The 25,023-nt window shown below is 47.2% G+C and overlaps 1 protein-coding gene across 1 annotated transcript in view; it reads right to left on the minus strand.

Annotated features, from left to right (window-relative positions):
- Positions 1-25,023, minus strand: part of GOLGA5 (golgin A5) — a 933,889-nt gene that overhangs the window by 473,346 nt on the left and 435,520 nt on the right. The gene's annotated exons all lie outside the window — the stretch shown is intronic.

Here is a 25,023-nt window from a genome sequence, read left to right on the forward strand (position 1 = left end):
GTGTGAATGACCTCAGATGTACCTCCCTGGACTATATGAAAAGAGACATGGAGGAGCTCTCAGATTTTGTAGCCCAGGCAGGTATGACCCTAGCCCTGAGCAGCATCCTAGCACCACCCAGAATTATACCACAGTACAAGAAGAAAATGATTGATTTCAACAATTGCCTAAGTTTCTGATGTCATTCTAAGGGGATCCAGTACATGTCTGCCTGGGATGACATGACTGACCGACCTCAATGCTTTGCCAGAGATGGCCTGCATCTGTCACCCCTAGGCTTCCGGATACTGGCCAAGGCTCTTGCCACCCCTATAGTGCCTTTTTTAGGTGGTGTTTCAAAGACCAAATTAACATGTTAACAGCTACAAACAAATGCAATTTGAGGGTCATGCTGCTCAACGCTAGAATTCTAAATCTCAAAATACACTCGCTCGAAGTACTCCTTAAAATGGAGGACATCAACATTTGTGCTGCAACAGAGACCTGGTTCAAGGCAGCAGAAAGCACCCCTGCACTACCAGGCTACAACTCATTCCACACCTTTCTGCCCCAGAACTTGGACCGAAGCTCCAAAGGTGGTGGTGTTTCCATATTCATAAAGGATGCGCACACCTCCAGTCTGGTAGCCCAACATAACGCATCTGAGATACTTCAGGTGCAACTAACATTGGGTAAGGCAGCGATTCAGGTCGTATTATAGGTCCCCAACCATATCCCAAGATTCACACTCCACATTCCTAAGCACCCTGGAGAATATTAGGGTCCAACCTAACACACTCATACTGGGCGACTTCAACTACCCCTCCATTAACTGGGAAAACTATTCATGTACCAATACACTTGCCCAACTCTTTCTGGAATTCATTAATTCCAATGCCCTGGTCCAGCTCATTCTTACCCCCACTAGAGGTAGCAACATCCTTGACCTGGTCATTACTAACATGGGCGACTGTTGCTCTACACCAACAGTCAACTCCTGCCTGGTTAGATCCGATAACAAGCTAATCACCTTGGAAATCCACATCCCTCCCACCCCCCACCCCCCCAACAAAGGTAACAACCATGTAAAACTTCTACAAAGCTAACTCTGAGCTCCTAAAAACAGATGTGACTAACTTCACGGCACCCATGCAAATGGAGAATAGTTGCATGACCGCCAAATCATACACCAATGCACTGTACGAACACTTACACAAATGAAAGGATCTTGCCATACCCAACAGCACTAAGACACTCTCCTCAAAAAAAAAAGGAAGCCAATCTGGTGGTCCCCTGCCATAAACGAACTCTACAACAGAAGGAGAAAACTGATGCAGAATAAGGTGAAGGCCCAAGACTGGGAAAACTCACTTATCAGCCTCAACAAAAGGTTGAGAACCCTCATCAAATCCTCTAAAGCCAGCTATGAAAACAGAATTGCTGCAGATAGTAAAGACAACCACAAGGCCTTCTATAGTTATGTAACAAATCTTCATGGCAATACCAAGATTTGCTCTGAGCTATTGCATAATGGTAGCTCCTATACTGAGCCAATAGATACTGCAAATATACTGGCGGACAGATTCATTGCTAACTTTACCCCTCTCCTCCCCCCAAAGAGCCAATCACAATACCAGTAGATTGCCAGGCACCCAGTATTACTGCTGCACAGGTTAAAACAGCACTGTCCAAGGCCAAGAATACAGCTTCTATGGGACCTGACAGTATCCCTGGCTGTGTTCTACATGAACTACAGAGTGAACTGGCACCTCACCTGTGTGTCCTGTTCAATCACAGCCTCTCTTCAGGCTTTGTCCCTACCGAATGGCGCACTGTTACAGTCATCCCTCTCCACAAAGGAGGAGCGACTACAGACCCCAGGAACTATCGCCCCAGTAGCCTGACGAGTCTGATATGCAAAGCTATGGAATGCATCATTATCGACTTAATAAACAAGGACATAGGGAATCTCCAAACTCTGGATCCTACACAGTTTGGTTTTGTGAAGGGGAGATCATGCCTGCGCAACTTGGTCGACTTCTTTGAGTCAGTCACCAGAGGTGTGGATGAAGGTAAGGTGGTTCATACAGCTTACCTTGATCTGGCCAAGGCCATTGATACCATTCCCCACTCAGGAATCCTAGAAAAACTTACTAAGCTAGGCATCAACCCCAATATCACTAGGTGGGGTGAAAACTCGCTCACAGATAGAACCCACAGTGTGAAAGTAGCGGACTCCAAGTCAGACTGCCAACCAGTCACGAGTGGAGTCCCACAGGGTTTGGTCCTGGGTCCTCTCCTGTTTGGTATCTACTTCTCTGAAGTCCGGGCCAACACGAAGGGACTCTGTCTGACAAAGTTTGCAGATGATTGCAAGTTAGGAGTTATTATTAACTCTCCAAGTGATGTTGACATCCTGCAGAAAGGCCTCAAAGAGACCAATGACTGGTGTCAGAACCACGACCTTAAGCTCAATGCCAAAAAATGTGTCTTAATCCCCCCTTGGGAAAAACCCAGTTCCCTTGAATTACCACATTGATGGTAGTCCACTGAACACAGAAGGCATTATAAGAGATCTGGTAACACAGGTTGACAGCAACCTCTCTTTTGAGCACCACGTTGCCACTGTGGTCAGAAAGTCCTTCTATGTGGCACATCTCATTACAAAGAGTTTTGCATCCAGGAAGAAAGAGGTCATTGTTTCCCTCTACTCTTCCCTCATTAGGCCAATCATAGAGTACAATGTCCCATTTGGCATGTACCTCACAAGGCACCTGCAACAACTGGAGAGGTCGCAAAACTACCTCACAAACAGGATCCTAGGCCTTAAACACTTGTCCTATATGTACACACTCAAAAAAACTACAACTAGTCTCTGTCTCATATTGCCTACTTACAGGCGATCTCTGCTTGACTTGCAAAGCCATGTCTGACCCAGCTCTGTTAGAAATGGTACATCTAAAGAAATCCCAATCGCTCCACACCACACGCTCCAGAGACCTCAACCTCATTACCACAGTCAACAGAACATGCTGGAGGGACAGGTTCATAACCCAGATACTGCCCATGCTACGGAATAGACATGCCATACATGTCAAGCAGAGCACCTCACAGGCCCTCTTCAAGAGAAATCTTGATGAGTGTCTGGGAAATAGAAAATTCACGCCGGGGATCACTCCAGTGGCTCTACTCGACAGAGGCACTAGGAACTAAGATTGGGTGGCACGAGGCCAGGGTAATCCTATGGGCTAGGCATGTTAAGGCTCCAGGGCCGTTAGCCTAGTACACACCTATGAACCTATAAAGTATGCACAGAAAAGCATGTAGCAGTCTCTAAAATAGAGTTAGTATCCAGATCTTTAAAGAATTCAGCTGGGGAAGCCACAGACCTAGCTGAGTGAGCCTTAACAGCAGAAAGTCTTACCACGGAAATCATAGCAAGACAAAAGTGCCTTAGAAATCTAAAAAGAAATAGTCTGTTTAGAGAAAGACAAACCCAGAGCTCAGGGATGAAAAGAAACAAAGAGTTGATAAGACTTTCGGATGGCCTTAGTTTTATCCAAACAAAATCTTAGTTGTCTATGCGCATCCAAGGTGTATAAGATCCTTTCACTAGAGGATTGAGGAATTGGGAAGAAAGAAGACAATTGAATAGACTGATTACAAGACAACTCATTCACCACCTTGGGCATAAAGGAAGGATTGGTACACAGAGACCCTATCCTTGTGGAAAACCAGGAAAGGAGGTGACGCCATCAAAGCTTGAATCTCAAACTCTCCTAGTAGAGGTTAAAGCTAACAGAAGAATGGTTTTCCTAGTACAAAACTTTAAAGCAACCGAGGCTACAAGTTCAAAAGGGGCCAAAGTAAGCATTTCTAAAACATAATTCAAATCCCATGGAGGTGGAACTGGTTTCCTGGAAGGTTTAATATGAAGGACACCTTTCAGAAAAAGTTTTAATTCCGATCTGGAAGCCAAAGGTGGATATAATGGCAGACATGCAGAAAGAGCTGACAAGTGAACTTTCACTGAGTAAGCCAAACTAGTGTTAAGTCACACAAGTAAGAAACAACCAGTGGAACATCCACTGAAAGTGGACCAAGATTTCTCAAAAAACACCAAATCAAAAACCTCTTCCACTTGGATAAGCAAGAATGTCTAGTGCTTGGCTTCTTGGCCTCCTGCAGAACCCTAAGCACATCCTCTTAAAAAAAAAAAGGAATCAAAAGTTGATCATCCACATGGTCAGTTGTAGAGTTAACAAATGTGGATGAAGCAGAGATCCCTTGTCTTGTGTGAGCAGGTCTACTCTGTGAGGTAACTTGTGATGATTGCCCCTGGCTAAACGCAGAAGAAGATGGAACCAATGCTGTCTTGGCCAAAAGGGAGTCACTAGCAAGACTTTGGGTTTGAATGAGAGTAAAGGGGATGCATAACGAAAACATCCCCTTCCATGAAAAAGATAGGGCATCCACCTTCCAAGCTAGAGGATGTGGGAGTCTTGCACAAAATACAGGAAGATGTCTGTTCAGAGAGGAGGCAACAGATCCAGAAGAGGATTACCCCACTGATAGACCAAGTCCAGAAACGCATCCCTGTGAAGCATCCATTCATGGGACTGAGTCATGAACCTGCTTAATGTGTCTGCCATAATATTCTGAGTGGATGGGACATAAACCGCTTGAAGAGTCACTTTGTACTGAAGGGCCAAATCCCACGCCCGAAGAGCTAACCTGATTGTTAACATATCAGAGAACTGTGGTGTTGTCCGTAAACACTTTCAGAGGACCTGGTTGAAAGAGAGGATAAAAAGCCTGCAGGGCTAGACAAACAGCCCTGATTTCCTTGATGCTGATATGCTTTTTCTTTTGAGAAAGAGACCAAAGGCCCTGTACCTTCTTTGAAGCAAATACTGCCCCCCAACCTGTGTCCGAGGCATCCATGAACAACTGTTGAGCAGGCTGGAGCAGATGTAGAGGAACTCCTGGATCCAAAGCAAAATGTTGAATCTACCAAAGAAGCTCGATTTTTAGGCATGGGAGAAAAGGGATTACAAACTCCAGAGAGTGATCATGCTGCATCCACACTGATTTTAGGTACCAGTGAAATTTTCTCATGTGGAGTTTTGCAAGGGCATCATGGGCACTGTGGATGCCGTAAAGCCTAGAAGTCTCAGAAACTTCCTGGCTGTAATGGAGGAGAGAGGTAGACGAAACTCCCTGGCTGTAATGGAGGAGAGAGGCAGAAGGTTTTCAAAGAAGGAAGTGAGGGACTAAATCTTACCTGCTGGAAGAAAAGCCATCATAAGGTCTGCTCTGAACTTGTACCCTAGAAAAATGTGGTCTTGTGAAGAGGATAGGGAAGACGTTTTGAAATTTACACCACAGACTTTGTAGGAGGATGACAAACTGCAAATTTTTGAGTCAGCTGTTCAGATAGAGGAGACAGAAAAAGAAGATCATCCAGGTATGGATATACCTGAATACCCCTGACCCTTATGAAAGCAATCACAGGGGCCAAGCACTTTGTGAATAACCTTGGGGCAGTTGAAAGTCCAAAAGGCAAGGCAGAGAACTGAAAGTGCAAAGAAGCCACAGTGAAACATAAAAATTTCCTGGAAAGAGGATGGATGGGGATACATAAGCATCTTTGATGCCTACAGAGGCCATGTAAGACTAAGGGGGAATCAGAAGAAACAAAGTCTGTAAAGACAGCATGTGAAATGGTACTTTTAAGAATGTGTTTAAGTGAAAAGATCCAGAATTGGTCTCCAAGGTCCATCTTTTCTGGGCACCAGAAACTTTCTTGAATAGAAACCTCTACACCTCTCTGATCAAATGACACCTGTTGAGTTGTGCTTTGAGAAAGTAATTATTTTACAACCTCTAGAAACAAATGCAGTTAGTTTGTGGGGGGTTGTGGAATTCCTATGAAGGGAGGGGGGTTTCAAGTCATGAAATATCCCTGTTGGATAACTGAAAGAACCCAAGAATCCTGAGTGATCTTTGTCCAAGCTGGAAAGGAGAGAGATAGAAGAAGAGAGAGAGGGTATGACTTGGAAGAGGCTGGTAGTCGCAGAGTACTTGGTCTAGCTGGAAAGGGGATGCTGGAGGAAGATGCAGTCTCCTAGCAGTCTTTTTAGCTCTAAAAGAAGCAGCAGAGGAGGAAGATGGATGTGCTAATCTTCTAACAAAGGATGTTTTTGTAGGAAAATTCCAGTGGAATTTTGTAACGAGAAACAAAAAAGATGCTTCAAATCGTGAAGTTCCTTTCCCTTCTCTTGCAAGGCCTTAAAAAAGTCGACAGCTGCAGAACCAAAAAGAACAAATTTATCAAGAGGTGCATCCAGCAATTTTACTTTAATGTCATCTGGCAATGGTTGAAGCCTCAACCAATAGTGCCTTCTACAGAACCAGAGGCTGCTGCTCTGAAGGATGCCTCAACAGCATCATAACTGCATTTATTTGAATGCCTAACCACTTGAGAAGAAGCTGCTAAAAGAGGCATAACTTGATTTTAATGTCTTCTGGAAGATAAGCAAGAGCTTGAGAGGCCTGAGAAAGTAGGGCCAATGAATACCTGGACATACGAGTTTGGTAATTCACAGCTCTGATGGCTAAAGTGGAGGAAGTATAAACCTTCTTACCAAGTACTTTTAGAATTTTACTCTCTTTATCAAAAGGAAGTAATTTTGAGGAAGGAGACAACCTGGAAGATCTTTCTGAAGGAAAAGAAGCAACTGCTGGATCAGTCGAAGGGCACTTGTACAAGAATTTGCAGTCATCAGGCACCTTATAGAACCTATCTGGCCTTTTAGGAGCAGGTGCCTGTGAGTCAGGGCAGGGCCTTAGAAGAGGTAGCAAAAGTGTCCTAGAAAGCTAGCAAAACAGGAGGCACAGTGGAAGAAGGAACTTCCATTTGTAAAAGACCATAATATCTTTTTTTGCTCTTCTGAAAACTGTGAGCAGTCCCACTTAAAAATTCCCTCATCTTGTTAATGGTCTCCCCAAAAGAAATCTCTACTACTGGGGAATCCTCCCATTGGACTCCTCCTCTAAAGAGGAGGTAATTTGTGTAGAATATGCTAAGGAATCCTCATCAGAGGAAGAATCATCATCATCATCATCAGATAATACCTGTTCCCTAACTCTTTGAGCAGGACAAGAAGTGAAAGATGGAATAGAAACAGCAGAGAAAGGCTTCAAGGCCATCAAAACCTTAATCAGCCCATGACAGAAGGCATACCAATCAGACTGAAGAGAGGAAGGGGCTTGAGAGTGTCTGGTTTTCTGTTTTTTCTTAACATGCATTTCTGCATAATGAAAACTGGAAGAACCTGATGTAGGTCTAACTTCTGTGACAGACTCTGGAATCTGTTCCCTACCTGGAGTAGGAGGGTATGTCCCTACGACACTCAAGCAGAATGAGACGTGGTTCCCCTGGTCTATCCGAAACAGATGTCTACACTACCTCTGAGGATGTTTTCCTATGTCAGATTCCTTAGTGGCTTCCGATGAGGTACCCACTGAGGAACCAGACCCAACCTCTGAACGTAGCATTAGGTCTTCAATAACTTCAAGGGATACATCGGAGGAAAGAGGTGCAGCCAAAGAGGATTCAGGCGTAGGCTTGCCAAACTTGCTCTTCAAAATTGGCTCAGCCGAAGTACCCATGGAACCCTCCATAATGTCCTCAGCTAAACGTTTAAGTCACTGACTCTCTAAATAAAGATTTAAAGCCAAAAGTCTGCTATGTAAAGTTTTAGGGACAAAGGTCTGACAGATGGAACAGGAGTGAGGGTCATGATTGGGGCCTAAGCAGAAAAGAGAAAGATTGTGGCTATATTTATGTGGAATCTGCCTTCCACACCTACACTTGCCCTACCTGGATGATATGAACTAAATACAAAAGGCAGTAGCAAAACATCCCCAACAGGGCACTTAGCTGAAAGCTGGCAGCAACCAATGGAACCAGCCAGCAGACCAACAGAAACAAGTGTTCCGAAAGGGGGCAGAAAAGTTCTAAGGATTGTACGTGTACAAGTCCTTTTATGGCTGATGTTGTCAGCACATACTTGCAACATTCCACATACCTTGCAGTAGCTAAAAGTTGCTGTATGTTGGCCGTACGTCGAGTCGCTTGGGCAGAGGACTTCCCACATGTAAAGAATACTGCAACATTGAATAGAAGGACATCTACTGCTATGGTAAGATTTTACACAACTGTACTATGTCCTCCCACATCACTGTTGCAGTGTTCTTTACAATAGGTATAGTAAAATAACTCAAGAAAAAGGCTGGGAAGAGGAAGTGCCAGCAGAGCCCTCCAGAAAGCCATGAAGAATGGCACTTGCAAAACCAGCTCTGGCCCTAGGAATTACATCTAACTTATAGTGCTTGGTAAATGTATGCACAAAAGTCCAGGAAGCCACCTCAAGAATAGAATTGGTATCCAAACCCTTGAAAAAAATACCAGAAGAGGCTACAGCCCTTTCAGAATGAGCCTTAACAGAAGAATAAAGGATCTTCTCATGAAAGGAATAACAAAAATGAAATGACTTTCGATATCCAAGAAGATGGTTTGCTTGGAAGCAGCCAAACCTAAAGACCTAGGATGAAAGGAAACAAAAAGCTACTCAGATTTACAAAAGGCTTTAGTTTTATCCAAATAATATCAGAGTTGTCTAGCCAAATCCAAGATGTGAAGAACCTTCTCACCACCTGATTTTAAAGAAGGGAAAAAGTGGGCTAATGAACAGACTGATTAAGAAACAACTGTTAACCACCTTGAATATAAAAGGAAAATTATTACTATGAAGAGAAATCCTGTCCTTGTGAAACACCAAAATAGGAGGGGGCAGCCATAAGAGCTTGCAGCTCAGACACCTGGCCAGCAGAGGTAAGGACTAAAAGAGGAGCAGTCTTCCAAGGACAATGCTGTAAGGAAGCTGAAGTCATTTTTTTTCTAAAACAAATTTAAAGTCTCAGAAAGGAGGAACAGACTTCCTGGGAGACAATGTGAAAAACACCTTTAAGAAACTGTTTGTTCTCAAATCTGGAGGCAAAAAGGTGAGTCCAAGGCAGACAAGCAGAAATACCTGACAGGTGGGCTTTAACAGAAGAATATGCTAACCCAGCATTCAGTAATTCACACAAATGAGAGAGAACCAAAGGAACATCCACAGTAAGTGGATCTAGGTTACGAGAAAGACACCAAACAGAAAATTTCTTCCATTTGGACAAATAAGATTTTCTAGTAGTGGGTTTACTGGCTTCCTGCAGGAACCAAAGCAAGTCCTCAAAAAAAAAAAAAAAAAAAGTGTCTAAAGGGGATCAAAATCCTATCACCCATAATGTCAGGTAAAGAGTGGACAGATGGGGATGGATAAGAGATCCCTTTTATCTGGTGTGAGTAGGACAACCCTGTGAAGTAACTTGTCATGGCTGGGTCTATATGACAACACCGAAATGGCTAAATACTGAACGCCGTTTCAGCGACACAAAGAGTGAACTACAAGTTAAGCGAACTGCCAGATCACAGATCGTTTTATTAGGGGAAAAAATTACTTGGCCATCTCCGTGAATTTGCCCTTTTTCCTACTGCAGTGCAATCTCGGAGTTGTTATATCTAGTTAGGGGGGTGTGGGGGCACAGCCCCCACTTTGTAATGTTTCAGCTGGTGTTTCGTGTCTGGTTGGCCTACTGATTGTAAGACTTGAAGGGGTCTGTGAGGTCAAAAATGCACAACCAGGCATGACGCCTCATGACAATGCCCGAACTCGCTGCTCTCGCCGCCCCTTCAGTCGCATGTGATAGCAACCTCATGGATGAGTTGCAGATCGATTCCAGGGTTGCGAGCTGTGAGGCCACTTTGTCCTTGACCTCGTCAGACAGCTGTCCTGCGAGTGTCCCAGAGAGTTGAGAGATCAAGTACCTCTGGAACCTAGTAAAATGTAGCAAATAGTTCAGTGTCCGTATAGCAAAAGTCCCTGAAGCAAAAACTTGCTTCCCAAGTCTGTCCACCACCCAGGACTCCCTGTTGGGCGGGTGGACAATGGGACTTTCCTCAGCCAAGTCCTTTTTCGTGGCCACCACCACAGAGCTGACTGGTAACCCTCTGGACCAATGCGGGTTCTCCTTGGGAGGGGAAAGAATTTTGTCAGGTCTCCGAGGGATTGCCTCAATGGAATCAGGGTTCTTCCAAGCATGCTGCATGACGAGTTGGATGAGCTCATTGGCAGGCAGGGTCACCCAAGAGGTAGAAGGCCGGGCGTGGAAAGCCTGCAGGAACACGGACTCCTCAGATGAAGGGTTGGAGGGCTTCCAGTCACCTCTCTGTTTTAGCATTTCCAGGATGTCTCCGAAGGAGACATCATCAGGAGGTGACCGTGGGAACCCTTCACCATCATCGTACTCCATGTCTTCCATTAAAGACTCTTTGTGTGAGTCCATGTGCTTCCTCTTGCACGTCCTCTTTCGAGGGGGCTCCTCAGTGGGGGTCTCTGAGGAAACTCAGAAGAGCGGGTACCCTGAGCAGGGGTGTCCTGCGGCTTCTCTGCCCAGTGCTCCAGGGGGAGTGGTCTGTGGCAGCTGTAGCTCAGGGGGCGAAAACTGGGGTTTCAAACCCCAACGTCAAAGGAGTGCTTCCAGAAGCAAGCGCCCTCTCCATCACGCAGAAAGCAGGTCTGCCCAAAGAGGGATGGGAGCCTGGAACAGAGAAAGACAACCTCGGAACTGGGGTTACACCCTGCTCTGACGAACCCGCCCCCACAGATGGAGCCTCAAGCAGGATCGGTGCCGATGAGGCTATCAGCACCAAGGACGGAACCGAAGACAAACACAGATCCATGCACCGAGTCGAGGTGCCCACCCCCAATCCCCAGATTGAGGAAGGAACGGTTCCACAAGAACCGAAGACCAAAGGGGCAAACCCGGAGCCAAGGTGATGGGTTCCGAGAAGGACATTGAAGCAGAAAGCTTTGGAACCGAAATGGTCGAAGGAAGAGTGTAAGAAGGAGTATGTGGAGAAACCAACCTAAGTCCTGCATGAGGATGGGTCTTAGAAAGGGTGGGTATCACCCTGGCTGCCAACAGCTGGTCCACAAGATGCACCACAGCATGCTCTGACAAGCTCCTGGTGGCCCTAGTGAATACTCCAGATTGGGAGTCAAGTCGGTCAATGAACAGGCTATACATCTGTCCCAGGAACCGGTCTACGGAAGGGGAGTATTGGGTCCGAGGTTCAAGGTCTGGCGGCACCGAAGTCTCAAGTTTTGAGACCAGGATTAAAGGGGGTCAAATCCAACTTGGTCGAAAAAACACTCGGTGCCGAAGTGGCACTCGGAGCCAAAGCAGTAGGTTCCAAAATCGTAACTGATGAAGGTAATGAAGGCGTGCCCTGAGCTGTAGTGGCCACAGGTGCCAAAGTTGTAGGTGTAGTGAGGTCTATTGTTGGTGCTGGAGGCAGGATCAGTGCCGAAGCTGACGCCAGTATCACAGGTTTCAAGACGCTCGAAGCCGACAAGGACGGAGCTGAAGAGGCAGATTTATGCTCAGAGGACAACTTGGGGACCATTGATTTCACAGGCTTACCCTGATCACCCAACGGTGAGGAGGGAACAGACTGGGACCTCTTTGTCTTTTGTAGGAGGGGTTGAGATCTCCATCGCAGACATGGGCCTCTGAAAAGGGAGACTTAAGTCTCCCTTTTCAGTATGAATTTATTTTTGCACTCATTAAGAGTGTGTTGACTGAAACTCTGACAAACGTCACAAGAAGGTTGCACCGAAAGGTGGGGCACCCCCAAACAGTATACACAATCATCGTGAGAATCACTATTAGGTAACTTGCCATTACATGAAGCACAATGCTTGAACCCTGAAGTACCTTTCTTATCCGACATCTTGACAGAGAGACACCACAGGCAAACAGTTCAACCAGTCTGTACTAATAAGTCAAACAGTTCAAAAAAGAAACCACACAGTTGTATCATTATAGCCATATGAATAAGTAAAACAGAAACACCTTACTGAAAAAACACTAACAGGCTAGGAAAGAAAGGAGAAATATCAGCTATGGTATTGAAGGAATACCACAAGGGTAAGGGGAGAAGGCTGTGTCAACAATGGTACTTGAAAGTTTACCCATAGGTACAGCAGAGGAGAAAGATCAAGGTTTGACAGAAGAAAAAAAACACTAGAGATACTAATCGCTCACTAAGAGAGAAAATATCAAAGTTTTCACACAAAATATCAAATAAAGTTCCACTTAGCTTTGAGCTCGGCTGAAACGTGGCTTTATGGCTATGCGGCAAACAAGATCTGGGATAACAGGGAGAAGGGTATTCTGGATAGAAGCTTAGCTTGAGAGTCTTTTGGCTAGCGCGAGCTTGGTAAAAATGCTGACTCAGTTCAGAGGGCGTGGAACTGAAACCATCAGTGATGAATGGAAAGAAGATTAACAACATCAGGTCGGTGTTTAGCTGATCCAGGATAGGTCTCCAGGCGCCTTCTTTCCTGGGAAAGTACAGTTTTGTACCCACCATAAATGTAGATGTTTGAGTGTAAACACTGCTGCAGTCATTACGCTTAGGTTATCCTGCCGTCAGGTGGTCCCGCAGTCGACCAGAGGTCCAAAGTCTTGGTCCAGCGTCGGTTGCTGTTGCCTCCTCCCTGACGTCAGTGCGACAGGGGTATAGAAGATGCAGCCGATGCCATTTTCTTCAGTTTTTCTTGCCCCAGATGTCAGGTGCCCCCAAATAGGTAGGCAATTCAAATTGCTAGTAAAAAATACAAAAGAAAGGCAAACAACCATTTTTAGTTACCAGCAAATACTCCCCATAGGTAATAAAGGGTAGATGCCCTAGGTAAGTACCAGAAAGTAAGAGGGGAAGGAGGGAGGGTAACCTGGACTGCAGCAGTGTTTACACTCGGAAAGTATAGTTGTGTACACCTACCATAAATGTAGATGTTCGAGTGTCTTCACTGTTGCAGTCAATACTGTAGGGTTCACCCCTGCCGGCAGGCAGCCCTCGTTCGGCCAGAATCCCAAAGTCTGGGTCCGGCGTCGGCTGTTCAACCATGCTCCCTGACGTCAGAGCGCCAGGAGTATAAAGCTGACAGCCGACGCCATCTTCTCCCGTTTTTCTTGCCCCAGATGTCAGGAGTCCCAAAATGAAACAAGGTCCCATAAGCTATGCAAATACACCTCAGAAGAATGGTGGAAAAAGAAAATGCACAAAAGTAAAAATAAGAGGGGACAGGAGGGTGGGAAACCCAGACTGCAACAGTGAAGACACTCGAACATCTACATTTATGGTAGGTGTACACAACTGTACTATGTTCATCGTGTTTCACTGTTGCAGTCATGACTGTAGGGTAGAATCTCAAAGCTGAAAGAAAGGGAGGTGGTCATAAAGAGGAGGGGGCGGCTAAAAGGCCCTGCAAGACTGCAGAGGCAAAGCCTGCCCTAGACTTAGAGTAGAGAGGTAGATTGTAGTGCTTAGAAAAAGTATGCACTGAACTCCAAGTTGCAGCTTCCAAAATGTCCTTGGTAGGAACTCCCCTGAGGAAGGTCGCAGAAGTGGCAGCAGCTCTGGTGGAATGAGTCCGTATACTCCCTGGGATTTGCTTTCCATGGTGAGAATAACAAAATCTGATTCCATGAGCAATCCATTTAGAAATGGTCTGTTTTGAAATGGCTTTACCTTGGGAACTTGAAGCATAAGAAACAAATTAGAAGTTATGTACTCACCATAACGTTCCATCTGAGTAGGTGTATTCATTTGTCTGCAACCTGTGGGTTATGGATCCGATATCGGATCCGAACCGGCATGGTTTTCCAGCTATGGATCCAAGCTCTCAGCTCCTCCCCTCACCCATAATGCCCTGCTCTACCCTCATGACCTCAGATCGAGTTTGCCAAAGCAACAACACCCTAAAAAGGGTAACATAGAATATGCAGGAAACTGAAAGGCCAGGGGGATAGGAGGGCGGGATGGTTGCAGACAAATGAATACACCTACTCAGATGGAACGTTATGGTGAGTACATAACTTCTAAATCTGAAGTAGGATATTCATTTGTCTGCAACCTGTGGGACAGAGTCCCCAGCTACCTGAATCTTGGGCGGCCATCATGGAAGGATATTCCGGAGCACCGGAGCCAAAGGATGCTCTACCCTAGATGCAAGATCCAACTTATAGTGGGAAATAAACGTATGAGATGAAGCCCACGTGGCTGCTGCACAAATATCATCTAGAGGAATCCTAGCCTTGAAGGCTGCCGAGGTAGATACTGACCGGGTTGAATGGGCATGAACACCCTCCGGTGCGGGCCTTCCTGAAGCTTGATAAGCCAATAAAATGCACTGTGAAATCCAGCGGGACAGAGAAACTTTAGTGATTGGCTTGCCCAAATTGAATTTTGCAAAGGAAATAAACAGCTGGTCGGATTGCCTATGACCAGCTGTCCTGTTCAGATAAAATCTAAGTTGCCTGTGAACATCTAGTGAATGTAGCTTATATTCACCTTTGTTTTCATATTTAGGAAGAAAACAGGAGGTTAATGGATTGATTGATGTTTGCTTCAGAAGCGATTTTAGGAAGAAAGGACGGGTTGGTCCTGAGGGAGACACGGTCCGGATGAAATACCAAGTAAGGAGGTTTAGCTGATAATGCTTGAAGTTCAGAAACTCTCTTGGCTGATGTAATGGCTACCAAAAGGCTGTCTTGTAGGACAAGAATTTGAGATCCACCGTAGCTGGCTCGAAAGGAGGGGCGGTCAAGGCCTGTAGGACCAGAGAAAGGTCCCAAGGAGGAACTGCTTGTTTTATAGGGGCCTGAGAAGAAAAGTACCTTTAAGAAAAATTTTACACAATTTGGCTGACATAAGAGGATTAGAGTCATGGCCAATGTGATAGTGAGAAATTGCCGCCAGTTGTACTTTGACTGTGGAACTGCTGGCACCATCGTTAAAGAGAGTGGTTAGAAAGTCAAGCACTAAAGGGAGAGGAACCGTGAAGGGATTCAGGCCTTGCCGCTCCCACAAAGAGAAACGTTTCCACTTGCTTCGTAAACCTTTCTAGTGGATGGTTTATGAGCCGCCACCAAAATTGCCTTAACCGGTGATGAAATACCGAGTCCTTATCAAGAGTGGAACTGGAGCAGCCAAGCGGTCAGCTTCAGGTTGTCCAGATTCGGAGGAGGAATGCAGGATGGATGGGATATCAGATCCGGGATGGGATCTAGAATCCAAGGAGGATTCACCGAGTGAGACCTTAGGAAGGGGAACCAGATCTGTCGAGGCCAGAATGGAGCAATGAGAATCATTCTGCAACCCACCGAGAGGCTTTCTGAAGAACTTGGAGCATCAGAGGCAAGGGTGGATAGGCATACAGAAGACCGGGTGGCCAAGCATGCACCAGAGCGTCTCTTGGGGTACCTCCGGAGGAGGTATTAGAGCGAAAAACTGTCGCACTTGGTGTTTGAGGGAGAAGCAAAAGATCGCATGAAGGGGTTCCCCACCGTGCGAATATGCGTTCGCTACTTGACAATTGAGAGACCACTCGTAAGGGGTCAGAATGGTGCGACTGAGCTTGTCCGCTAGGATGTTGGACCGACCGGAATGTGCGTTGCTATTAGAAAGCGATTGGTGGAGATTGCCCATTCCCAAACTCTCATGGCCTCTCGACAAAGAGGGTAAGACCTTGTTCCCCTTGCTTGTTGATGTACCAGACAACAGACATGTTGTCCGATTGAATCGCAATTGTTCCCAAGGGAAGAAAGTCCTGAAGTGCTAGCAACGCTAAGAGCACTGCTCTCATCTCTAGAACATTGATATGCAGTAAGGTCTCTGAATCGTTCCACGTGCCTTGGACGGTCCGGCCCAAAGTGCCCCCCACCGAGGCGGAGGCGTCCGTGGTCACCTTGGCGAGAGGGGAGAAGCACAAAATGGGCGGCCTTTGTGGAGATCCGGGAGTGGAGCCACCACAAGAGGGACCGCTTGCAAGCCTTGCTGATCGCTATGGGATGATGCATGGGGAGAGCAAGGTATGACCACTGTACTAAGAGCGTCCACTGTAGAATGCATATTGAGCCTGGCAAGAGGAAGAAGTGCTATAGCCGATGCCATGGACCCTAGAGCCCTCAGGACCAACTCCGCTGGAACAGAACTTGAATGGAGAATGGCCCGCACCTGGAGCTGCAGATTTAGAACTCTGTCCGCAGTGAGGAAGGCTCGTAAACTCCTTGTGTCTAGCCTGGCCCCTATAAAATCTAAGAGCTGTGTGGGCCAGGTTGGATTTCTTTGTATTTATTGTGATGCCCAGAAAGGGAGCAAGATGGAGAAAGGAGTCTCGCCAATAGAAGTAGATGCCTTGTTGGGGCGGTAAGAAGCCAGTCGTCCAGGTAGGGAAAGACCTGCACCCCTGAAGCCTCAGGTGGGCCGCTACCACTGCTAATACTTTGGTGAACACCCTGGGGCTGTGGTGAGACCAAAGGGAAGGACCCGAACTGGTAGTGACTGGCTCCCAGCCGAAGCGGAGAAACCTCCTGGAGCGCCTGTCCATCAGGATGTGGTAGTACGCGTCCTTGAGGTCTATCGAGCACATCCAGTGATTTTCTCCCAGAAGGGGAGAATAGATTGCAGAGTGACCATTCGAATTTTTCTTTGGGGACTGCCAGATTCAAGAGAGAGAGGTCTAGGATTGGTCTTAGTTCCCCGTCTTTTTGGCACTAAAAGAATCTGGAGTAGAACCCTGATCCGATCTGGTCTGGGGAGCGGGCTGGATGGCTCTTTTCTTTAGCAGATGGCCAATTTCTGCCAAAGCGGCCTCCCGTTGACCGGGTGGGGCGTCTGGGAGGACTTCAACTTTGGAAGGTGAAGGAAAGGAATGCGATATCCCTGGATATGATTTGGAGAACCCAGCGGTCCGATGTTATGGACTCCCATGCCGCTAGGTGCCCCGAACGTCCCCGACTGCCTCCAGAGTAGAGCAGTCGGGCAACCCTCAGGGTTGCTGCGGGCCGTTCAGAGAAAGGTTCCCTGGACCCGAAGTTTCTGGGAGCCCCTCTGCCTCTAGGGCGGCGTCCTCCCTGTCCTCCTCTGCCACGGAAGGACTGGTTGTCCGAGCAGGCTGGGACTGCTGCGACTTCGGAACCACATCTTCTTCTGACCCTTTTGGTTCCTAGAATAGGGCCTCTGGGGTGCAGAGAAGCGGATTCCGACGGCAGACAGCGTCTTCCGTCCTTTCGCTCTGGGTCAACGTCTCGCGAACGGTCTTGCCAAACAGAGCAGAACCATCAAAGGCGTTCGCAAGCGACGCTTTGAAGGGCTCAGAAAAATGCAGTGACGGAGCCAGGCCTGGCGTCTAGTGACCAGTCCTGTCCCGCAGCTCTAGCGGCGCCTTCCGTTGCATGGGAGAGTAGCCGCATAGAAGTATTTGTAACTGACCTAAGAGTGGCCATACGGGTGGAGTGCAGAACTCTGTCCTCCTCCGAAATGGACTCGGGGGGGGATGCAGCGTATTCCTTAATAAGATCTCGCTGCATCCTAATGACATGTGCCAAATAGTTCAGCGCCCTTACCGAGAAGGTCGCCGAACTGAACATCCGCTTCCCAAGCGGTCCATCATCCGAGACTCCTTGCTCGGTGGGTGGACTGAGGACTCTCCTGAGCCAGTTCCCTCTTTGTGGCCGCCGCCATCAACATGGCATCTACCGGAGGCCCCTTACTCCAATGGGCCCGGTCGGATGGCGGACTAAGGATCCTATCCGGTCTTTTGGGAATTGGCTCCACGGTGTCCGGTTCCTTCCACGCCCTGGTGGTAATAAGATCCACCAGGGGGTCGGCAGGGGACACCCAAGAGGTAGACGGGCCCGTTTCAAATGCCTCCAAGAACACGGACTCGTCCGAGGAAGACTTGGGGGCAGACCACCCCCCCCTTATACGGAGCATTTCCATGATGTCTCCAAAGGAGACATCCTCGAGGGTGACCGTGGGGAGCCTTCCCTTCCTCCAAGTCCGTGTCTTCTGTGAGAGACTCGGGAGTCAATGTGCCTCCTTTTGCGTATGCTTGCGAGGGACCTCCTCTGGGGGCTGTCAGAGGAGTCCTCGCAAGCAGCAATTTGCTCCATAGGAGCAACTTGGGGCACAAGCGGGCTGTCCCAGGGGCCGGATGGTGGAAGCCTGGCCCAGTGCAGAGGGAGCGGACGGGGCGGAACAAGTGCCGGGGTCCGGAGACCCTCAACAGAGCCCTCTCCACTACATCAAAAGCGAAGGGAGCCGACCTCGACCAAAGGATCCGACAATCGGCTCCCTCGGATCCGAAGAGTGGACGGAGCCGGCGCGGCGCCGGATCCGAAGGGACAGCAGCTCCGACACAGACGGCGCCGAAGGAGCACTGATCCCCGGATCCGAGGCTCGGATCCAGGCTCCGAGGTCGGATCCAACGCACTCGAGGGCAGGGTCGGATCCGGTACCAAGTACTATCGGCGCCGACCCACCCCGGCTCGGCTGCTCGGCTCCAGCTGCTCCGAACCCGGATAGCGGGTCGGAGAAGGAGCAATAGGCTTAAAAGGGTGTTGAGCTCCCCGAGGGGAGGCAAGAGCACTCCCATCTGCATCTGGGCCTGGATGAACCTTCTCATCATCCGGTCCAGATCAGCATCAGAAAGGCTATGTGTAGATCTCGACGAGGCTACCGAGGTAGGCCTGGAGTGCCTCCTCGATAGCCTCGACGGAGATCGGGTCTCCTCCTCCTCAGGACCCGGTGAAAAGCACACAGGGGACCGGGGCGGAGAAGGAGGAGACCGAACCGACAACGGAGCCGGGGAGAAGCCCGCTTGGCTGGCGGGGCCGAAACAGAGGTCTCGGCCCGCCGCTTGTGGTGCTTCTCCCTCCGGTCCTTTTTACTAGCATCCCTCTCCTCTCCAGAAGCGGGAGGTTGAGTCCCAGGAGCAGGAGGGGGTGCCACAGGGGAAGAACCGTAGCCAGAGCTGTTCCCGAAGGAGCGGAGGCGGGAGGGGAGCCTCGCGGTCAAAGACCCGCCAAGACAAGCTTGGACCTCCGCTCCCTCAGTGCCCTGGGGTTGAACCCTGCACAAATGGAACAACCAGATGTGAGGTGTTCAACCCCGAGACACTTAACACACCGAGTGTGGCCATCAGCCGGTGAGAGCTTATGGCCACACTCGGAGCATTTGGAGAAAATAGATTTAGGCTGATCAGCCATAATCTATAAAGCTACTAAAAGTAACTTAAACAAAAAGACACAAAGGCCCAACACACACACTCTACGCAACAGCGAGGGGAGGGAAGAAAATTACTTAATTTAACTCAAAATAAAACTATCAAAGAGGGAAACCTAAACTTTCACACAGAAATACACAAAAAACTTTAAATTTTCTGTTTTAACAGGTAATAAATCACCACTTAGCTGAGAGCTATGAATGCAAATCCAGTCACCAGCGCGGCAAACGAGATCTGAGGTCATGAGGGTAGAGCAGGGCATTATGGGTGAGGGGAGGAGCTGAGAGCTTGGATCCATAGCTGGAAAACCATGCCGGTTCGGATCCGATATCGGATCCATAACCCACAGGTTGCAGACAAATGAATATCCTACTTCAGATCAATTGTTCTGATTTTCTGATGTCCTTGGTTCTGTCCAGGTAAAAACGTAGCTGTCTGTGTACATCCAAGGAATGTAAGATCCTTTCCCCTTTATTTTGAGGAGTGGGGAAAAAGGTTGGCAAGTGAATAGTTTGATTTAAAGCCACTTTGGAAACCACCTTAGGCATGAAGGTAGGATTAGTCCTCAAAGATACCCTGTCTTGATGAAAAATAATATAAGGCTCCACAGCCATAAGAGCTTGTAACTCTGAAACTCTCCTGGCAGAGGTTAGGGCTAACATGATAGCTGTCTTCCAAGATAAAAACTTGATGTCAGAAGAGGCAGCAGGCTCAAAAGGAGGCAAGGTTAGTTTTTCCAAAACATAGTTGAGATCCCAAGCAGGAATGGGAGGAGATCTAGGAGGGTCTTAAGTTCTTAGCTCCTCTGAGAAACTGTCTCATGAGCTGGTGGGAAAAGATGGGAGGGTCTGTATTATAATGAGCAGAAATAGCAGAGGCATGTATCTTAATGGAAGAGAAAGAGAGACCCTTATGTAAGAGATCTGTCAAGTAAAGTAAAATTAAAGTAATGTTAGGAAGAAGAGGATCAGAATCCTGAGCCTGCATCCAGGAACAAAATCTTTTCCATTTTCCTGCATAAGATTTTCTAGTGCTAGGACGTCTGGCTTCTAAAATGACATCCATAACCTGCTTGGGCAGTAAAGAAGAAATCAAAGGCCCTGGATTAACCAGGCCGCCAGGCTGAGAGTTCTGACATGAGAGTGTAGAACCTGACCCTGATGTTGGGACAGAAGGTTCGGAGACTGAGGTAAAACCCAAGGGGGCTCCAGGCATAGGTTTTTTAGAGTTGGATACCAAAACTGCCGAGGCCAATTTGGAGCCAGTAAGATTATCATCTTGGGCTTGTCCTGTTTTATCTTCAATAAAACCCGTGGAAGAAGAGGAAGAGGTGGAAAGGCATATCCTGAGAGGTTCCTCCAACTGAATGACAGGGCGTCCACTTTCCAAGCTTCTCTGTGGAAAGTCCTGGTGCAAAAAGTCTGTAGTTGATGACTGAGATGGGATGCAAAGAGGTCTATGTGAGGACATCCCCAGACTGCTGTTATCATCCTGAATATTTTGGTGTCCAGCATCCACTCGTGTGGATTCGAAAGATTTCTGCTCAGACTGTCTGCCAGGAAGTTTTGTTATCCTGGTAGAAACTGAGCCTGAAGATCCAGACTGCAAGACAGAGCTGTGTCCCATAGATCCATGGCTAGTCTGCAAAGGGGGTAAGAATGAGATCCCCCTTGCTTGTTTATGTACCACATGACCATGGTGTTGTCTGTCCGTATCAACAGTTGTCCTGGTTGTAAAAGATTCCTGAAGGCCAATAGAGCTTTCTGAACGGCTAACATTTCCTTTAAATTGATATGCAGGTGCTTCTGATCCTTTGTCCAAAGGCCCTGCAAACAATTGCCCTGAAAATGGGCTCCCCAAGCATAATCCGAGGCTCCCGTGGTTAGGATCTGAGAGGCAGGAGGCAGACGGAAGGGCTTCCCCTTGTTTAGAGCACATGCCCTGGACCACCAAAGAAATTCCTTTTGAAGGCAAGGAAGGACGGAAATCAGTATGTCTAAACTATGGCAATGCTGAGACCATACACTTTTTAGGTACCACTGTATTTTCCTCATGTGTAGTCTTGCATATGGTACGAGAAGGATGCAGGAGGCCATGTAACCCAAAGCCTGCAGGAATTTCCTTGCAGAAAGATGAGTTAAAGTAGCCAAGGTTCTGAAAGTTGAAGCCAGCTGTAGCTGTTTTTCGGATGTCAGAAATGCCATCTGGGTTGTGGTGTTTAGAAGTGCACCCAGAAAAGTTATCTGTTGTGATGGTGTCAAATTTGACTTTTTTATGTTTACAGAGAAACCCAGGAACTTGAGGAGGTTCTGTACAAATTCTAGATGCTGGAGTAAGACAGCCTTGCTGTCTGCCTGAATTAGACAATCGTCCAGATAAGGGTAAATTTGAATTCCCTTGAGTCTGCAGTAAGCTACTACTGGAGCCAGGCATTTGGTGAAGACCCTGGGTGCAGTAGATAATCCAAAGGGCAGCGCAGAGAATTGAAAGTGCCTCGGTCCGGCTTTGAACCTGATGTGTTTTTTGCGATCCTGCCTGATGGGAATGTGTAAATATGCCTCCTTTAAATCCAAAGTTACCATCCATGCATTTTTGGACAGCATTGGAAGTAGTTGCTGTAGAGTAAGCATCTTGAATTTTGGAATCTCTAGAAAGGTGTTCAAGACCGACAGATCCAGAATGGGTCTCCATGAGTTTTGCTTCCTTGGGACTAGAAAGAGCATTGAATAAAAACCTTTTCCCATCTCTGAAAGAGGAACCAGTTCTATGGCATTCATAGCCAAAAGAGCTTCCACCTGGTTTAAGGCCTCCGTCCAATGCTGTTTTGGAAGGTCTGGCCATCTGCTTGGCCTTGGCAAGGTATGAAAATGGAATTTGTAACCTCTTAAAACCACATCCAAAACCCATTTGTCTTGGGTTATTTGAGTCCAATTTTGATAAAAAAGAGAGAGTTTTCCTCCGAGGGGGGCTTCCAGGCAAGAAGTTTCTGTAGCCCCACAGAGGGAGTCATTGAGTTTGTTTCCTTTGAGATTGTGGCCTGCCCTCTCCTCCCCTAGGGGTGGAAGCAGTCCACTGTCTTGGTCTATAAGCAGCTTGTGATTGAGGTCTCCCTCTGGAACGTCTGTATCTACCCTTCTGATGCCTGTCTGAAGTGGGAAAGGACCAACTTTTTGAAGGCCAATTCCTGCTAAATCTAGGAGGCTGTACTTGTAAGAAATCTTTAACTGTTTGCATGGATTTCGCCTTATCCTCCATCTTTTTAATCACCTCTTCAGCTTTTGATCCAAACAAAACATTATGCTGAACAGGAGCATCCAATAATTTAGCCTTTACCTGTTCAGGTAAATTTTGTTCCTTTAGCCATGCATGCCTTCTAATGACTGTGCCAGAGGCCGCAGCCCTACAAGAAGCCTCCAAGGCATCAAATCCACAGTGTAAACCATGCTTCCCAATCTGTTCAGTGGCATGCAATAAGTCATGTAATTCCTTATCATCTGCACAGGCAGAAATGGAAGCAAGCTTTTGTTTTAAGACAGACAATAGAAATTGCTGGTACTTAAACATATGAAACTGACAGTTTAAAGCCCTAATGGACAAAGTAGCAGAAGTGTACACCTTTTTGCCCCATCTTTCTAAGGATCGAGAATCCTTTTCAGTCGGAATTGCATTTTTGGCAGAAGCGGCCTTAGCTCCCTTAGGACCCTGAGAAATGGTTTCAGGGTCAGCAGAAGGGTTCTTGTATAAAAACTGATGGGAATCAGGAACCCTGTAATATCTATCAGGCTTAACAGGAGCAGGGGGAAAAGAGTCAGGGGTTAAGTTAGCCTCTGAAAAGGCATCATCCACAATATCCAAAACAGGAGGAATAGCCAGGGGTCTATGTTGAGGAAGAAGAAGAAATTCCCTTAGTCTTTTCTTGGACTCCGAATACTCCTGTCCTTCCCAGTGAAAATGTTCCCTCATTTCATGCAAAGTTTCCCCAAAAGAGAAATCCTCAGGGGGAGAAGCTGAAGGAATGGATTCTTCAGCATCAGAATCCTCATAAGGAGGGAAAGAATATTCCTGATCAGAAGAAGAAACTGAGGAAACAGAAGCCTGATCAGAGGAATCATAAGAAACATCCTGCCTTGGCCTTTTGTCTGGAGGGGGATGAGAACCCCTAATCATAGTTAGTAAATACTCCGCCATCTTGTGTAACTGTTTCTGTGACTTGGGAGCCGGTTCAGAAGAGGCCTGTGTAGAAGTCTTTGATTTTGAAGGAGTCTTTGCCTTTGTCTTTGGCTTTGCCTTTATTAGTAGCTGAGTAGGCCTGAAAACCCCTTCGGAAGCCGGTACCTGCACAGCGGCTCCGAACCCATCCGAAGGAGCATTGTCCGAAGGTCCTGCAACAGAAATATTTAAAGGCCTGGTAGGCTCCTCATGAGAGTCCGTTTTGGCTGTCGGTTCTGAAATGGCCGACGACAGGGGCTGCAAAAGCGCCTCACTGACGACGGCCGAACCTGAAGCTGGCTCCGCTTGTGCGCTATCATCAGATTTGGACCTCGGAGGCCTGTCTTTATCCTTGCGACGTTTGTGAACTCCGGTAGCCGGGACCGTGTCCGACGACATTTTGTAGTTAAAGCGCCTACCGAAGTAATGAAAAGCAAAATCGTACCATCGCTTAATTGTACATTGATTGAATCTAGCACAAAACAGACAACTAGCTACGTCGTGGTCAGGGCACAAGCAAGGAATACAGTAAAAATGAAAATCCTTATGAGGTATTTGCTTCCCACATGAAATACAATTATTAACTTTTTCTGACATCAGAGTGGAGCAAGAAAAAAGTTTCCCCAACGGGGTACTTAGCTGTGAGTGGAGAAGAAAGTCTTCGGACCGAAGTAAATCAGAAAAATTCGCCAGGAGTCAGCCGACCGGCACTTGTGAACTGCTATCACCGCACGGCAAGAAAGACTGGAGAAGATGGCGTCGGCTGTCAGCTTTATACTCCTGGCGCTCTGACGTCAGGAAGCATGGTTGAACAGCCGACGCCGGACCCAGACTTTGTGATTCTGGCTGACCGAGGGCTGCCTGCCGGCAGGGGAGAACCCTACAGTCATGACTGCAACAGTGAAACACGATGAACATCATCTAAATTTATGGTAGGTACAAAACTGTACTATGTTCATCGTGGTACACTGCTGCAGTCATTACACTTGGGTGGAATCCCAAAGATGAGGTAGGAAGGCTGGATCTATAAGGCATTAGGGGTGGCTATAAGGCCCTGCAGTACAGCAGTGGCGAAGCCAGCTCTGGATTTGGAGTATAAAGGCAAATGGTAATGTTTGGTGAAGGTATGCACAGAACTCCATGTTGCTGCTTCCAAAATATCCTTGGTAGGTACTCCTCTGAGGTAGGCAGTTGAAGTGGCTGTTGCCCTGGTGGAGTGAGATCTAATGCTGCTAGGTACAGGTTCCCCATGGTGGGTATAGCAGAAATGTATACAGTGTCCTATCCATTTTGAAATGGTCTGCTTTGAAATGGCTTTTCCCTGTGCTCCTGCAGCGTATGCTACCAATAATTGCTCAGATTTTCTGAAAGCTTTGGTTTTGTCCAAGTAGAAGTGTAACTGTCTGTGAATGTCCAAGGAATGTAGTAGTCTCTCCCCTTTGTTCTGTGGTTTTGGATAAAAAGTTGGCAAGTGAATAGTTTGGTTTAGAGCCACACTTGATACCACCTTTGGCATAAATGTAGGATTAGTTCTTAAAGACACCCTGTCCTGGTGGAAGATGAGGAAAGGTTCCACTGCTATCAGTGCCTG

Source organism: Protopterus annectens, chromosome 6.part0 (genome assembly GCF_019279795.1).
Source record: "Protopterus annectens isolate FY-2018-M chromosome 6.part0, PAN1.0, whole genome shotgun sequence".
Taxonomy (NCBI): Eukaryota; Metazoa; Chordata; order Ceratodontiformes; family Protopteridae; genus Protopterus; species Protopterus annectens.